General features: G+C 45.2%; 1 long non-coding RNA gene across 3 annotated transcripts in view; it reads right to left on the bottom strand.

The window, feature by feature from the left end:
* Positions 1–5,993: 5,993 nt before the first annotated feature.
* The window catches only part of LOC116532072, a 106,903-nt gene continuing 97,670 nt past the window's right edge, over positions 5,994–15,226 (bottom strand). For all 3 annotated transcript variants that reach the window (XR_004260697.1, XR_004260698.1, XR_004260699.1), the window contains one exon: positions 5,994–6,917. This is a non-coding gene — a long non-coding RNA (uncharacterized LOC116532072). The remainder of the gene's footprint in view (positions 6,918–15,226) is intronic.

Here is a 15,226-nt window from a genome sequence, read left to right as displayed (position 1 = left end):
CTGAGATGCTCGATCTCTTTCCAGTGGGGGTTAGTGAGGCTGGCAGATGGTTCCATGCTCCTGTCTGGCTCGTCATAAATCCAGACAGAGCTGAGAGCACAGGTGCCCACAGTCTTTTAACCCATGAATAAAGGAATCACAAAGTTGGGTGAGGATGATTAGGGAGGGAGAGCAGGTGGCAGTGGGAAAGACAAATTTGGCAGTTTTAACCCTGTCACCAGCTGGACAGGTACACGATTCCAATGTGTTAAAGCACGCTCTTTGGAGTATTTGTGGTGGCAAATTTTCATTAGTCTTCCTTAGAATTCACAGGCGCAATTCAGGTAGTGCAGTGGGTGTTTGGGTGAGAAACCCCACAGGTCCGAGAGGGACTGTCTACTGTTTATGGGACAGTAACCTAAGCAGTGAGAGGCTTGGTTTTAATTCCAGAGAATAACAGAAAGGTGCCTGTTGGCTGTTCTGAGCTCTTCTGTCAGAACACTGCCTTTGAAAGGGCTCTGTCAACCCACCTGGATGTCCCAGAGCTGATCCCAGCCAGGGAATCCTCAGAGCCACACTCTGCCCTGAGGTGATCTTTCCCTAGTGGAACCAGCTCCTGACATAAGAGCCCCACGGAGTGGGTCCTGAACTTTTTGTACCATCCAAGGCGTGCCCAGCCTGAAACAGCGTGACAGTCAATACCGTCTAAACCCTTTAAACTTCCACAGATCTCCAGGAGAGGGACAGGAAAAAGGGAGAGGGAGAGAGTCCTTTCTGTGTCTTGAGTTATGCTAGGAGTACATATAATATTCATAACTTCAATCGTGGTAGATACTGATTTAGCCGTTTTGCAAAGGGGGAACTTGAGGATCAGAGAGGTTAAATAACTTGCCCAGAGTCACAGAGCTCTGTAGTGTCTATACAGACATGTGTTGTTTTTTCCTGCCCAGCATCCCTTTATCCTTAAGTAAGGGCGCCACCTTTCCTGAATTTGAATGAGATCATTCCTTCCCTCTCCCATCGCCCTACCCACGAGTATACATGTGACTTAGAACTGACCAATCAGCAGCCTCACCAAGTACCTGCGGTTTTTTTTTTTTTTTTTTTTTTTTTGTGAGACGGAGTTTCACTCTTGTTACCCAGGCTGGAGTGCAATGGCGCGATCTCGGCTCACCGCAACCTCCGCCTCCTGGGTTCAGGCAATTCTCCTGCCTCAGCCTCCTGAGTAGCTGGGATTACAGGCATGTGCCACCATGCCCAGCTGATTTTTTGTATTTTTAGTAGAGACGGGGTTTCACCATGTTGACCAGGATGGTCTCGATCTCTTGACCTCGTGATCCACCCGCTTCAGCCTCCCAAAGTACTGGGATTACAGGCGACCTGCGTTTTAACTCTCAGCAAAGAGACCCTCTTCTTCCTCCATTTATCATGTGAATATGGAGCTACTGAGGAAGCACTGTCCTCAGAATGAGGCCAATAGAGAAATCACTGGGGCAGAAAGAGAGAAGGAAATAGATTTCCAACGATATCCTTTGAGTACCTGGATGTAGCTGTGTCTGAAAGCAAAATACGTGCCTGGATTTTTCAGCTGTTCATTTAGCCAGCGGGTCCTTACTTTTACTACTTTGGTTAATGCACTAAGAAGCTGGAATTTGAGCCTAGCGTTGTCTGACTCCAAAGCCAGTGTTCTTCTGACTATACAGAAGAGCTTCCCCCCAAACTTAGCATTCACTGAGCCTGTATTTTCCTAAGGCCTGGCCTCACAAGTCCAAGTTGCAGGTTTCAAGATGCAGAACAAATCACAGTGCAGCCATGGAGTTGAGGACACTTGCAGGACTGGTCCACTGCAAATGTCTCCCCTCCCCAACAGACACACACTCTCACACACAAACATGGCTCTGAGGTTGGTGGGAAAGAAGCTCCCCTTGGCATCTGAGCCCATTCATACTCTGGTGTCTTGGGCTGTGTTGCAACCTATCCAAGCTGTGGTGGGTGGTGAGTTTGCTTGAAGGTGCCGGCCAAGATCTGTCCAGTTGTACATGTATGCTGGGACACTAAGCACTCCCAGGGGAATGGCAGGGCACCAGCTGTTGTCACAGTGTTCCTGGGAAAACATTGTTTAGTCAGCTTGGGTTGCCATAATGAAATAGCATACATTGCGTGGCTTAAACAACAAAAAATTTACTTTCTCACAGTTCTGGAGATTGGAAGTCCAAGATCAAGTTGCCAGAAGGGTGGATTTTTTTTGCAGGTGGCCACCATTTCACTGTGTGCTCACATGACCCCTTCTTGTACACTCAGAGAGTAAACAAGCTCTCTGGTGTCTCTTAAGGACACTAATCCTATTAGATCAGAGCCCTATCCTATGGCCTCATTCAACCTTAGTTTCTACTCTAAAGGCCCTATATTCAATTACAGTCATATCAGGGGTCAGGGCTTCAATGTAGGAGTTTTTGGGAAGTGAGAGGGACCCAAACATTCAATCTACAACAGAGATGCACTGGAAACTTAATCACAGGAGATGTGCAGAAACGTCAGAAAGAATATTCAGGGGAGTCTACAGGCAGCTGACGCTGCTTCACAGAGCTTAGGCTTAGGCAGTTTGCAGTGATCAAGATAGATATTTTCTGGACCTGTGCTTCTTTGCTGTCTCATGACAGGACAAACATTGGCTTTTCTTCTTTTGTTTTGCTGGCAATGTCTGTTGGGGCTTCCTGGTTTCGAGATAAATTCATGTGTTAAGGTTTGTGGTATCACAGCTGGGAAAGCTAAATTAGTTAATTGAAAAATGAAAAATAGGAAAATTAAACCAGCAATTTCTCCAAACATATTGGGCCAATTTAAAACCCAGGTTAACACTGATTTATTGTTTTAATAAGATGCCTATGTAAGGACAAATGACTGGTCTGCAACATAAATAAACATGGGAATGTGTTTATTTGGCTGCAATATCCAAGAGCAACAGGGCAAATGACTCCTTAAGTTTTTTGCATTTTTTCCCTTATCTTTAAAACCCCTGGGCCTTCAATGTTATTCTTAGTCAAGACCAGTGTCCACAAAATAATGCAAATCTTCTTAGCTCCCGCTTCACCAAAAAGGACCCATGAAGCCATCTCAGAGTTCAGATGAGGGTATGGGGCAGACACTGCCTTCCAACTCTGCAGCCAGGACAGTGCCATGGCTGGAAGAGAAAGCCTGCTCAGAAGAGGCCAAGTGGAAGGACAGCTGGACCTGCCCCCCCAAGCCCAGCACCAGCCCTAGCAGGGTTCACCCTGTCAGTACAAGGTGTCCCCACAGCGGGCTGAAGCTCCAGGAAACAGTGGCATCCCTTCCTCCTTTATGAGTCTCATTCATTTCAAGTTCAGAGAGCTTGGTCAGCTCCCCTTGGCCTCTCAAGCCGATCCTCATGCAGGGGCTTTGGGACTTCCCATTGAACATCCCGGAAGAGGTGGCCATGGGAAGCTATGTGCACTTCCATGTGATGACAAGGCCCAAGGAAAAGTGCTCAAAACTCATAGCCAAGTTCCAGTCATTACAAGGCTAACCCACAGCCTCAAAAATTACACAGTCAACCTAGATTTTGACAACACAGAAGCCAGAGACATCAGGGGTAACTCCAGGGCCTCACAAAGATGGGCAAGGACAACACCCAAGTCCCCATTCTCTCAGGAATTAGCCTCTGGGAAGTAACAGGCTCTATCTAGAAGGCGTTGAGAATTTAACTGCTCCGAATATTATATTTCTTGAGCTTGGTGATAGATACGTAGGTATTGGCTTGGTTTTTCTTATCCTTTTTTGAATGTCTTAAAAACCGCATAATACATTTAAAAAATAAAGTAACATTTAAAAAGAGAACGTTTGAGGAAGAACAGTAGGATTATCTTTTGAAACTCAATATGCTTGATGAAGTTGAAGGAGAACTGAAGAGTTATGTGTTCATAAGAAGTTCAGAGGAGAGACTTCCCATTCTTGGGCTACAAGTCTTTGCCCAGGGCAAAAGAAATCACATTTATCAGCTATTGAGTTGAATTCTAAAATAATAGCAACAAATCATTATTCTCCTTGTTTGGGCTCAATGGAATAGAAAATTCACAAGTTTTAACTTTCTGCATGAAGAGTACACTTAACACTTTCAATGCTCATTTTCATGTAGCTTTCATACACAGACCAGAGAAGAGATAAACAGCCTTTTGTCTTCACCATGGAGGGTGAAATCTAGACATATCACAGGAGGAGGCTGAGCACACCTTGGGAAGGAACAGGGGGGCTGAGGTTAGAAATGAAGGCATTTTACTCCACAAAGTCTCACTCTTCTCAAAAAGAGGCTTTATTCACTGCCCTGACAGCATGTATCAGATGTTAGATAAAATTAATTGGGAATGGGTATTTATTGTTACTGATTTGTATTTGATGGGTGTTTAGAACATTACATTATCAACAAATGGTAGAGGTAAAAAGGCTGAGGAGTATTGAGGGTTGGAAACGGTTTATGAAAAGACATCATCTCTATCATGGGGGATGTCTTGAGGGATGTGAACAAGCCCATGAAATTGATTTCCATGGAAAAGGCTTTAGATAAAGATCCAAGGAAAACTTTTACAGTTACCACAACTGTTAGTTATCTTTTGGGGAATGTTTTTAATTGAGGTGCAGCTTACATTCGATAATAAGGAGGTACATTAGTTTGTTTTCATGCTGCTGATAAAGACATACCTGAGACTGGGTAATTTATACAATGAAAAGGGTTTGTCGGACTTACAGTTCCACATGGCTGAGGAAACTTCACAATCATGGCAGAAGGTGGGGAGGAGCAAGCCATGTCTTACATGGATGGCAGCAGGCAAAGAGAGAGCTTGTGCAGGAAAACTCCCCCTTATAACAACCATCGGATCTCATGAGACTCACTATCACAAGAACAGCACAGGGAAGACCTGCCTCCATGACTCAATTACCTCCCACCAGGTCCCTTCCACAACACGTGGGAATTGAAGACGAGATTTGCGGGGGGACGTAGTCAAACCATGTCAGGAGGCCTATGTGAAACAGGTAAAGCTGAAAGGCCTTATTATATACGGTAAGCATGTACTTCAAATAATAACTTATATGTGGCTTCATTCATTGCTCCACTGGAATTGATAAATTCCTTGTGATTAGGTTGATTAAAGAGTTACTAGTTGAGTCAATAAATTGGAAAAAAAAATGAAAATATTGTTATATAAGAAGACTCATTTGCAGGATTAGAAAGAATACCGTGGACCTGTTTGATAAATGCACGGCACTAGTGCTCACCTGGAGAACTGTATCAATGACAAGTTAACAAGACAACATTTAAAACTGTAGTGTGGTGAGGTGGGAAAGAAGTTTCCAGCTCAGAACTCAGGGAGATTTGGGTGGAACTTGGATCCACCTTTTACCGGATATGTGACCCTGGGCACCAGGCTGCTCATCTGTAAGATGGTAGTAATAAATACCCACCCAGGTGGTGGTTGCAAGGGAAAATGAAGTCATGTTTATAAAATTCCAAGCTCAGGGTAGGCACATAGTAGGTACTCAGTCATAATGGTCTCTTTTTCCACCTGGGGAAGAGATGCTTTTATCTAGAGGTCTCATTTTCTCAGGAGAAGACAGCCTAGGTTTTAACCAGTTAGAGTAATAGTGAGAGAAAACAAAGGAACCGGATTCTGTCAATATTTTCTCCCCATGGTTCCAAAACCCTTTATGAGATACTTCGGGCTCTGGATTACAGATTTCAGCTGCCAGTATGCAGGGGTGTAGCATATCCAGTTGTTAAATATTGAAATGCTTCCTTACTGGCTGCTAAGTTGCCTCTGCATCCAGTCTTTTCACAACCACCCGAGCCACCTTGGAACCCCACACCTTCCCTTGATCCAGCAGCCAAAGAGTTAATGCCTGCTCACTGGGGTAGCAGGGCGGAGACTGTGCTTCCACTGCCTTTTTAGGAGCTCTGGCTCATCTTCATTCCAGTGCACTGACACCCAGGCCCTATTGGTTTCTAAGTACTTGAATTATCACCTCTGTTTCTAACCAGCTGTCTTCATAAACCTCTCCTCAGTTCCCATCTCTTTTGTGGGAGAGCAGCAAACTTGAAATCACGCTCCCCTTGGGAGGTCCCTAGACTAGAGCTGCTTGTCCTAGCTGGTGTCTTGTCTGCTCAGTTTCCCCACTTTGCTCCAGCTGCCATGAGGTCACTTTTCCCTGTAAGGTTTGTAATGTGAACCGAAGGGATATAACTGAAGTCCCGGCCTACCGGGTAGCTTTGTTTGTTATGAAGGATTCAGAACCATGAAAGAAGGGATCTTCACAGTGTGGTTTTCTGTGGGCGGGCCTGTTCTAAACACTGATTCTCTCCCAAGGGCACAGACTTGGAAGGAGCTCCCAGAGCTTATCCTGTACCCGGCCCATGCACACACAAAACCGAGCAAGTTTGGCCCCCGTTTCTCTCCAGCGCTGCCCCCGCCCGTGAGCCACCCCTTCTCTAGGGTGTTGAGTTATAGGCTCCTGAATCCATATTCACCACAAGCACTTTCTTTATTCATCCCACTGATATTTATAGAGCACTGCCGTGTCCCTGTCCTCGCTGATTTTCAAATGTAATTTGATACCATTGTGATTAATAAAATAAAAATTAATCCAAATCTTACTGAACTCCGGTGCCTTTTATCACATATTTTAAAACTCAACAGATACTAAAAGTACAACTACTATCATGTGGAAATGCTATAAAATTTGACATTAACAAGAAGTCCTCTTCCTAGAAAAGTTGGACAGCGTTGAGACTCATTTTGGAGGTGAGAAGAAGGTCATAATTTAATGACTAGTATAAGGGTAAAGAGACGTCAGAACATCCACTCACCACTCTTCTGTCGGAGGTGGGGGGGCATTATTCCAGTCAATGGGGTGTTCTTGGTTCTGCATAACTGCAAAGCAAAGAGGCATATTAGGGTAATTCTGGAATCTGAAACCTCAGGGAAGTGTGCTCACATCTAAACAGGACTTTTACAAGCAAGATCAGTGATGACTGCTGAATATGAGTATGTCATCCCCTCTGGAAGCACAGAGATCTGAAGAGGGCTGGAGGCCAATGCAATTAGATTTGCATCTTCTCTTCCTCCCTCCTCAGCCCTCTGCCCTCCTGTTCTTCCTCCTCTGGCTGGTCTTCAGAAAAGTGTTGGCAGGTAACTTCCAGCTGGGATAGCTGCCAGGTTTCTAGATGGAGGAGCTTTGCTGCAGCTGTGTTGGCAGGGAAAGAAATGGAGGAGCCAGGGTATATGAATTAAGTCCTGATTCTCCATGGTTAAGCTACAGGCCATTTTGAACACATGGGGGCAGCTGCTGGCTGCAATGCATCAGCTGTACAGTGTTTGCAACAAGTATAGTGTTGCAAACAGATTGAAATATAAGTGACCAAAATAAAGAGAATCACCATGCTAGAGCAACGTAGGGAGGGGTAACCTCCTTTGAAACAAAACCCCAACACAAATGTTTTTCTTTTAATCCCCTATTTTTTTTTATTTGCTGAGGATGCTGTAATACACCTTCAATCAAGCTGCACTATTTTCAGCAGACATCTCATAATCTTTTTCATCTAACCCCAAACTGGCACTATTCTAGGGAGTAGCCAGTTTCCAAGGGCAATATATGTCAGGTCTCTATAGAATTAAATAAAGGGAGAATTGGTAAAGCGAAGGCGACAAGGGAAATGTAGTCATGTGTGTCTCAGATCCAAAATGTATTACTCTTTTCTCAAGGAATGGGATAAGTCATGACTAAGCAACATAGTGGTGGAGGCATGCAAGGGCCAGGCCTCCAACAGACCCTCCTTCAATGTTTAAGACTCCTCAAGAGTTCACTTCTGATTCATCAAACTGATGAAAATACTAAGAATCTTTAAAATTGCTTTTGCTTCAGTACCATTGTGGTAGGCAGAATAGCACCCTCCTCTCCCAAAACATTCACATCCTGCTCCCTCGCTACCATACATGGCAAAAGACTTCACAGATGTGATTAAGGACTTTTGTTTTTTTTGAGACAGAGTCTCACTCTTGTCACCCAGGCTGGAGTGCAATGGCATGAACCTCTGCCTCCTGGGTTCAAGCGATTCTCCTGCCTCAGCCTCCTGAATAGCTGGGATCACAGGCACCTGCCACCACACCTGGCTAATTTTTTGTATTTTTAGTAGTAACAGGGTTTCACCATGTTGGCCAGGCTCCAGACTGGTCTCGAACTCCTGACCTCAGGTGATCCACCCAGCTCAGCCTCTCAAAGTGCTGGGATTACAGGTGTGAGCCACCCTACCAACCTGTGATTAAGGATTTTGACATGGGAGATTATCCTGGGTTGTCTGGGATGGGCACGATGTAGTCACAGTGGTGTTTATAAGTGAAAGAGAATGACAGGTCAATCATTGTCAGTGATGTGATGTGAGAGCAACTCGACTGGCCATTGCTGGCTGGGAAGACAGAGGAAGGCACCACAAGCCAAGGAATGCAGAGGCTTCTAGAAGATGTGAAAGGCAAGAAAACAGATGATCTCCTAGAGCCTCCAGAAGGAACACAGCCCCACTGATACCTGATGACAGCCCAGTGAGACTCATTTAGGGCTTTTGCCCACTGAAACTATAAGACAGTACACATGTGTTGTCCTAGGCCATGAAACTGGTGGTAATGTCACAGCAGCAAAAATTAATCTAATCACAATCATATCATGCCAGATTTGCAGCTGAAAAGTACTGTATTCCAGGTAGGATTAAAACCCGTCTATTCCATTTAGTAAAAGCTCTCTAACAATATTTATTAAACAAATATCTACAAAATATTCAACTTTCATAGAACTGAATTTTCTTAGTTCCTTTTCTCAAGAGGGAGGTAAGTGTCAAACTCTAATTGTATTCTATAGTTGGGTAAATATGGAGCAAGGTGTTTCTGTAAAACTTAAGGCACATAAAAAATATATAACAGACAGAAATGGATCTTTAGGTCTCGTGTGGATCACTCCAGTGAGAACTCAGCTGCTTTGTCTCACCAAGTTTTGGAAATAAGCGCATGTCTAGATAAAACTCTATTTTTCACATATCCAGTTTCCGAGATACATTAGAAATTCAGCCTTCAGAAGTAGTTAGTACATTACTTAAACTAATATCCCCAAGAACTTAAATACAGTATTATACTGGCAGAAAATGGAGCTGTGAGACTTCATTCTTATGGCTTTCACAAGAGGAAAAGAAATAAAGACAGCTTTTACTTGAATTGTTCAGGTTAAGCTATTATTTTCTAAGGTGCATTTCAATGGCCTTTTTTGGGACCAGGCGTGCATTTCATGTAAAATGATCTCTGACTTAAAAAGGTTCTGGAGTGGGAAATATATATAAGAATCATTGGCCTCTCAGCGTAACATAATAATCCAGCCTGCTACCTCACTGCACAATACAATCCTAGGTAAGGTTGCTTGGAGCATATTTTCAAGCTCTATCTCTATTGGAATTTCTATGTATGCCAATTATGGATCAGCTGCAAGTAATCCATGGTCCCCAGTGGTACCCTGTGAAGGAAATAAAAACAAGCTGGAATGGGTAGGGATCAAGACCATAGGGAAGATCCAGCTACAGCATTAGCTTCCGAGGAAGATGACCATTCCCCCAAAAGTAATGGGTTGGGAACATGGGAAGCATGGGTTCACTCCAGGATGGTTTTACTATTCACATAGCAGTATTCAAGTCTAACCGATAGATAGTATCTCTGAATGAAGGAAGTACCCCTTAGCACATGGGTAGTAGCTGCGCCTTCCAAGAAGGAATGTAATCCATACCCATCACATGGATTAAAGCAGAAGAGCTTAAAGCTAGGGTAGGAGGAAATGGGGTAAAAACATATATAGCTCTACGGGGAGAAAGGGTTAAGCAGACTGCCATGGTGGTTGCTGAACTAGGGGGCAGCTCCACGCCAAGGAAGAAAGGCGTTGATTAAGCAGGACAAAATCTCTCTGCTATATGGGTTCAGGGTTACTCAAGAGACCAGCAGTTCCTTGAGCCGCAACCAAACTTCAGACAGCTGAATTCTGTAACTCATGCATGATGGGTAAGGAACCCTGGATAAACTTCTTAGCTTGGCTCTGACTGGCTCAGGGACTGGCTGTGGCTGGTCCTTCCAGGTGAAAATCATCAGTCCTTGCAGACAGGCAGAGCCAAGGGCAGTGTGGGAGTGGCATTTCCAATAATGTTGGCTTCCTCCACGTGGATCCTAATATTTTTCAGTAAGAAGTTGCGAGAATTTGAATTTTGCATTCCTTCTCCACTCTGAAAGCTGCTCTGTTCCCATCTCATGGTTATTTAACTTTGCAATTCAGTTAAATGAGACTGAAATTTAAAATGGAAAAGTTAAAAGAAGTCTCCATCACATGTAATCCCCAGGTCTGGCCCTGCATTTGCTTAGCCCAAAAGAGTAAGGCAGACCAAGACAGATGAACCTGAGGGCATGGGAGCAAGGAAGGGAGGGGGCAAAGCGAACTCTGAACTGAATCAGAGCACATGCAAAGCAAAAGGGTAAGCAAGGTCCAGCAGAGCCGATGAACCATCGCTGTTCAGGGCTCTCTGAAGACTACTAAAGAAAACCCAGCGCTGCCGAGGAGGCCAGTGGAAATCCAGACAAGAGTCTGTTAAAGTCACAGCTCTTCTGAGACATCAAGCAGCCACCTTCCCCACTAACAGCACACACTTTCCCAGGGAGGGAGGCAGGAGAGCAGGTTGAGAGTGAGGCAGTCAACTTCTGGTGTCATTAGTGTGGAGAGACGTTTTGGTTCACTTGAAAGGTTTTAGCTTTCAGACCTGATACATTCCTAAACACAAGGAGGGCAAATTGCACACGTTAATCCACAATGGCAAAATGTATCGCAGTAGAAGTCTGCAGGGGGATTTCCTCATGGATCCCACTCCATGGGGGCTTGCGGGAAAATGGTGGAAGAATGTCTGCAAAGAGCTTGGACTTCACAGCCATGCAGCTGATTAGCAATCTTCTTGTTAACTTCTGAATGCTGTTTCACAGATTATCTTTTCTGTCCCTTCCTTCCACCCCTTAATACAGTCTTGATATGCCAGTGCTGGCAGATGGGGTCAGAAAGAGAGAGATAGATATAGAACTGGATGACCTCATTGTCAGAGTGTGAGTGGCCCTGGGGACCCACCAGGACTAAGGACTGATCTTGGACTTTGAGGACAGACAGGGCCTATGGCCCATGTAAGACCTGGTCACTGAGTTATTAAGGAACAGGCCAAAAAATAGCTCCTTCCTTTTTTTAGTTTCCCTTTTGGCTGAGCTTACATCACCCCACCTGTCAGACTAAAGTGGTATGGAGCTTTGTAAATAAAAATGCAAGTTATGAAAACACCTGCAGCGATGATCTCAGGTGGCATCTCCAGGAAACAGAATGTGAGATGGAGATTGCATGCAGGTGGTTTATCAGGGAGTGCCATCCATTGGGGAGTGAAGGAGGCCAGACTGGGCAGTGGAAGAAGCTCACCAGTGATGCAGACACAAGCAAAGATCTCAGCTTAACCATTGGGAGCTCCGAGGCTAGGCTGGCTTTGCAGAGTTGTCCTGAATTGGGATGAGGCTGATAGATCTTAACACTCCTGCGTGGTCACTCATTGAATGTTGGTGTCCAGGAGAGAAGGATGTGACCTCAGTCCAGGTGGCTTTCTTCAGGCCCATCCTGGAAAGGGACTTGGATGAGGACAGTCACCCTTTAACACAGGGAGTAGGAAGGCTTGAGTTTGCAGGATGCAATCCAGGTGGTGTGCCACTGTGTCCTCTGCAGCCCTCACTGCATGGCTCTCATTTTCTGGCTTCATACACTACATTCTGGGAGCGGTTCCCTCAAGATACTGAGGGATCTTTTTTTCTGGAAGACACTTTTAAGACAAAAGTTAGTGGGATGAACTACAACTCTTGTCAAAGCAGCTGATCTTGGCGGTATAACAGGTTCTCATCATTCTCCTTCTTTACTATCCATTCTAGACACCCCCATCTACTCTAGCTAGTGTCTTACTGGTTTAGATGGTTTACCTGGGGGGTGGTCATACCCTCATGCCTGAGTAACTTGGGTGCCTAGTCGCTCTGCACCTCTTGAGTCATGGATGCTGTTCTTGTTCATTTCCCATCAAAGTGGGGCAAGAGTGTCTCAGGAGACATCCAAGCAGATCACGTGGTGCCACCCATATGTTTTCCAGCTCTTCTTCCTCAGTTTCTCCAGCTAGAATGGTGACTCCTCTTTTTGCGTGGCATAAGAAGTTTGCAGCAACCAGGTGGAAGCCATAGTCTGAGGTTTAGTGGGATACTTGCTATGTTCTGTGACGGATGCATTTCAGAGGGAACCAGGACCTCTGAATCACAAAACTCAGAGTTCTGAGGACCAAACCCACAAATCCCCCAAGTCAGGCAGTGACAGAAAGCAGGGCCACTCCTGCTTCTACTTCTCAGTCCCCAGAACGCTTCAAACTATCTAATGGTTTGCACACAGGTAGTTCACTGGGGAGTGCTCTCAGTATTATACTTGTGGGGGTGTGAAGGACTTAGAACTGGGCAGCTGGAGAAGGACCATGATATGGTCATAAAAAGCCTCAGCTAGTCCCACAGAGAACTTTGGGGCTGCATGACCCTGCAGAGCTATCCTGAATTGGGATGAGCAGACCAGACTTTTATACTTCTGCATTGCCATTTAACGGTTGTTGATTTAGGGTATACCCTGAATCCCAAAGGGTGACACCCCATCCTTGTTGGGTAACTTCTCCCTCTGTGGCTCCTCTTCCTTTGACTTCTTTATCCTCAATCTTCTCATCTTTCTCCTTCCAGGCCCCTGACCAACCAGCCAAATATTTATCACTGTCTGTAAAGATTCTAACCTCGGATGACTACTTTTTTCATCCAAAATAGATACACAGGTGAATCATCCAAAACTCTGCCCCATGGTGAGAATTTCCAGCTTACACCTACATGCTGAACTGATACATCCATGCACCAAATGTGACCTTTACTCTCCGTTGTCAGGTGGTCATAAGAGAATCCCCCAAGTGGCTGAAGGAGAAGCACCAGTTTCTCAGTGGATGACACAGGGATCTGGGCCACCTGCTCATGCATCTTACTTATGCCCTGTGGTCCTGTTTGTGCCAATTCTCAGATACCCCACTTCTACCTTACTAATGACAGAGGGTGCAAGAGTTAACATAGTCCTGGGAAAAGATCACATATGTATTCTCTTGTCTGTCCAAAGTGATTGTGAACTATTTTTGATCTTCCTTTCTCACTAGAACAACCCCTTCACATTATCCATATTAATAGCCACATACTGTGTGTCAAGAGCAAGTTGATCTGTTATAGCAAAGATGTCACATGTTGACAAAATTTGTAAAATTGTGGTTGAGTTTACAGTAATCCACTCTTTCACTCTTCAAGATCTGTCTGCCTTTTGTAGTGGGGCAGACTGGCTCATTAGTGGGGACATGATGGGGACAACTCTCCTCCTCCCCGGCATCTTTAGGTCTTTAAAAATTGTACCAGTCTTTGACATTCATTGCCCCTTGGTTGCTGTGATAGTTAATTTGGGGTGTTGATTGGATTAAGGTCTATCCAGATAGCTGGTAAAGCATTATTTCTGGGTATGCTTGTGAGGGTGTTTCTGGAAGACGCTGGCATTTGAGTCAGTGAACTAAGGAAGAGACACCCTCACCCAGTGGGGGTGACACCATTCAACTGGATGAGGGCCCAGATAGGACAAAAAGGCAGGAGAAAGGTGAATCATTTCTCTTTCTTCTGGAGCTGGGACATCCTCCTTCTCCTGTCCTTGGATATCAGAACCCTTGGTTCTCTGGCCTTTGCATTCCAGGACTTCCATCAACAGCACCCAGGTTCACAGGCCTTTGGTCTCTAACAGAGTTACACCATTGGCTTCCTCGGTTCTGAGGCCTCCAGACTTGAATGGAGCCATGCTGCTGTCTTCCCCGGTTTTCCAGCTTGCAGAAGGCACAGCGTGGACTTCTCAGCCTCCATAACCATGTGAGCCACTTCCCCTGATAAATCCCCTCTCACATATGTATAGGCACATCTATTGGTTCTCTCTCTGAAGAGCCCTAATACAGTTGTGAAGTTGTTTTCTGTTAACTGTCTTGGCCAGTAGGTGAGGAGGTGGTTTTCATTCAGGCTTCCTTGCATTAATAGCTCTTACCCCACAGCTAAGGAGCAAGCATGGGTGTTTTGTCAATCGCTGTTTACATTGGTTCCTATTACCCATTCCAGATCTGGGGAAGAGACTTCCTGGTGGATCTGTGCATCAGTAGACACACTAAGAGACAGATCTGACCAGCACCTCACTTACAGTCTGGACTCCATGCACCTGCACTTTAACAGGGGGCCTAGATGGCACTTCATCTCCCCAGGTGTCAATACCAGCTCATACTCTGTGTCCAACTGTCTCTGAATATTTGCATATTCCATTTTTCTCAGTGTATGAGTACACAAGTTCTGGAAGAAGCATGTTCCAAGGACTTTCTGGCCTTGCATAGCATATCCTCTCCAACATGCCTGCTTCTCTGAGTCTTTTGGTCCTGTCTCTGCCATCTTCCATGGTAGTTCTGACACTTCCACTTCATACGGTATGAGCCATCCATTTCTCCAAGTTCCAAGAGACATCGTAGCAGCCTTTAGATTGTTTTCTTGGGGTCCTTGTCAGAGTGTTACATTCTGTATCACGGGAGAGGATTCTCATATCCCTAAACTCTCCCTTGTCCAGCTTTCTTTTCTGTCTAGGATGCAGAACTCACAGGGCCAGTACTAGCAGTAGTACCCTGGCTTTTACCAGTACATGTTAGCTAGGTCCTGCAGCCCCTTCCCAGTGTAGGCTTCTTCTCTTCCCAGCCAAGTCATGTTGTGACTCAACCCTAGTCATAAACCTGTTGATCAGGAGGGAAGCTGTGAGTGGATTTGGGGGAGGAAGAGCATGTTGTCTTGTAAAGCAGAGACCTCTGTGCCATGTTCAAGCAAGGGAGGGGCATTAGCCTTTAACAAGGAGCAATGGGCCCCAGCTGTGGTTCCAGAGGGTTCAGAGGAATATGGAAATTCCCATGTTTCTATTACATCAATCCAGATATACCTATCCCAGGGTTCAAGGTCCCACTCCTGGCCTTAGCATAGCAGACCTGTCAGGGGTAAGAACGCAAGCTTCTCTAGAGCTCTGCTACTTT

The sequence above is a fragment of the Sapajus apella genome, unplaced genomic scaffold (assembly GCF_009761245.1).
Source record: "Sapajus apella isolate SASKATOON/1434 unplaced genomic scaffold, GSC_monkey_1.0 scaffold74, whole genome shotgun sequence".
Lineage (NCBI taxonomy): Eukaryota > Metazoa > Chordata > Mammalia > Primates > Cebidae > Sapajus > Sapajus apella.
Note: the sequence above shows the minus strand (reverse complement) of the source record. Positions and strands in the feature narration are given on the sequence as shown.